General features: G+C 38.8%; 1 protein-coding gene across 1 annotated transcript in view; it reads right to left on the bottom strand.

Annotated features, from left to right (window-relative positions):
* Window positions 1–2663, bottom strand: part of Mctp1 (multiple C2 and transmembrane domain containing 1) — a 606101-nt gene that overhangs the window by 306795 nt on the left and 296643 nt on the right. The window lies entirely within an intron of this gene.

Raw genomic sequence — 2663 nt, 5'->3', positions numbered from 1 at the left:
TTTCTGCTGCATGGTTAAGACCAAGATAGAGCAAGATGTATAAAGCAAAAAAAGAAGTAACTTTTGTATCTGCCAAGGTCAGTCAAATCCCCTCAGGATTTACGCTGAAACCCTGTACTGCAGTCAGTAGATCCTTTGTCAGTGCCAGCCATGTGGATGAGTCACGGCCATTTCTAATAGTGTTTAGACAAGATATTGTGTCTGCATCTTGTACTATGAATAACTACTATGAAGACAACAATATGCAGTGTATTAATTATTGTAACTGTCCTACTAACCTGTTTTGAAACTGTCTCATTGCTATTTCATTTTCAATAAAATTTAAAAAGAAATCCCAGCTCTTGGGAAGCTGTAAACAGGAGGATCACTATGAGTCTGATCTAGAAGTGAGACCCTGAACACCCTGTAGACCTTTCCCTAAAAAATAAATAAAAACAAAAATAAATAAATAAAATGTTTTTCCAATAAAGGAGATTACTAAAAAGATAAAAAGAGAGATTACTTTTTGAAAAAAAAATGAAGTAGACTTTATTTTTAATATCAGTTTTAGGTTCCCAGCAAAACTGAGCAGAAAGTATATTCTCTATTTACGTGTCCCCCAAGACTCCTCACTCACCCAGCAGCACATTTGTCACAACTGATGAACCTGTATTGACACAGGTTGCATGCATAATTATGCATTTAAAATACACATGTGAAATAATTTAAGTTTTTAAAGGAAGCTTATAAACAATACAGTGCAGAAAGAAAAATGGTAATTGTGCAGGTTGTTACAGGAAGAGGAAATTTATTTGTTTTCTATGTAGATTAGAAGAATTATATATCAGACATAATCTTATAAGGGTCTGCATTAGTGCTGATTTTGAGAACTTTGCAACTATGGTCTATTGTTATTATTATTATTATTATTATTATTGTATTTTTAGGAGGGGTCTACAGGGTGTTCAGGGTCTCATTACTAGATTGGACTCGCACTAGTCTGCCTGTTTAGAGCCCCTGAAGTGCTGGGATTATAGGTGCGCACCACCATGCCCAGTCTTAGTTGCTGTCTCACGTGCCCCGGGAGAGCCAGCACAGTAGGCCTGGGGATCAAACCTTTGGTCCCTGTGCCTGTTTTCAGGTGCTTTAATCTGCTGACCTCTTTGGCCAATTATTTTTAAAGTACTAGAACTTCGGAAGGAAAAGGATTAGTCATAACTAAAATACCCTAAGCTCACTAAGCTGTTAATTGTTGTATTATCTCTGTTAGAATTGCTGTAAATGTTATTTTGATTAGTAACACAGCCAGAGTTGTAGCTTTTTCTTGTCTTTGAGTACTTGTATGGTTTTTTTTTTTTTTTTTTTGGTGGAACTGGGGATTGAACTCAGGCCCTTGAGCTTGCCAGTCAAGTGCTTATTCCACTGAGCCATCCCCCCCACCCCAAAAGCTGTTTTTGAAGGGCTGGAGGTTCTGATGTTGGGGTTTCTCAGAGGGCCCAGTACACACACACACACACACACACATTTTTTTGCAGAACTGGGGATTGAACTCAGGCCCTTGCGCTTGCCAGGGAAGCGCTTATTCCACTGAGCCATCTTCTCTCCAGCCCTTGTATGTTTGAAAATGCTGCCCAATTTTATTGTTATCCAAGGTCAGCTGTAAATTTGGTATAATACAACTGAGGAGGTGTTTTGATATATAAGCTGACTTTGCTGCTTTCTGAACAGCTGCCTGGAACAACAAAGGCTTCTCTGTCTCTCCCTGACAGCCTCTCTGTGTCACTCAAGGGCAGCAAGACTGCATGATAGAATTAGAAACAAATTAGGAACACTCCATATTTGTGTAATTTTGTCAACATCTGCCTGACTGTAGGAAACCCTGATCTTCCTTCTCAATGAGAATATAACCTTTGATTAACTTCTTGTTCTGACAGCTAGATTAGATAGTATATCAACTATGGTGCTATACAACATATGGCAAAAATGACCCCTAGTTGGAAAATTTCATTTGGATTGGGAGAAATAGTTGTACCTGACCAAAAGCCATGATTGTTTGAACTAGCATGTCCCTGGGAACTGCATCTAGAAGATACTGGCTCCTGTGAGAAATGAGGCTTTTAAGATCAGGCTGGCCCCCACCCTTAGCCAACATGGATCTTATCTTTTTGTATCTACACTATGTTCACTAAAGAGCCGAGGCAGATAACCCTCAGAGGGGACAGCAGCAGATGCTACTGAACTCTGCTTTTCTGGTAGGCATCAATTTGCTACCATCCTGTTGCCTCATAATAGATTCAAGTATGGCCTTGGATAGTCCTGGAAGTTTTTAGTCAAACCTAAGAGCCCATACTGTTTGTGGAATGCTGTTTCTGGAATATGGAAACAATTCAAAACAAAACAAAAAGCTCACTGTGATAAAATCAGTACGGTACTGGCCAGGAAAACAGACCTGAAGATCAGTGGAATGGATTAGAACATATAGACAACTATACAAACAACTACAAACATACTCAGTCACCTCATCTTTGACAAAAGTGTCAAACATGTTCACTGGAAGAGTGTCTCTTTAATAAATGGTGCTAGAAAAACTGGCTTTCCACATACAGGAGACTAAAACAAGGCCCATATCTATCACCATGCACTAAACTAAAGTAAAAATGAATCAAGGATTGGAATATTAAAAC

The sequence above is a fragment of the Octodon degus genome, unplaced genomic scaffold, assembly GCF_000260255.1.
Source record: "Octodon degus isolate 3935 unplaced genomic scaffold, OctDeg1.0 scaffold00009, whole genome shotgun sequence".
NCBI classification, from domain to species: domain Eukaryota; kingdom Metazoa; phylum Chordata; class Mammalia; order Rodentia; family Octodontidae; genus Octodon; species Octodon degus.
Note: the sequence above shows the minus strand (reverse complement) of the source record. Positions and strands in the feature narration are given on the sequence as shown.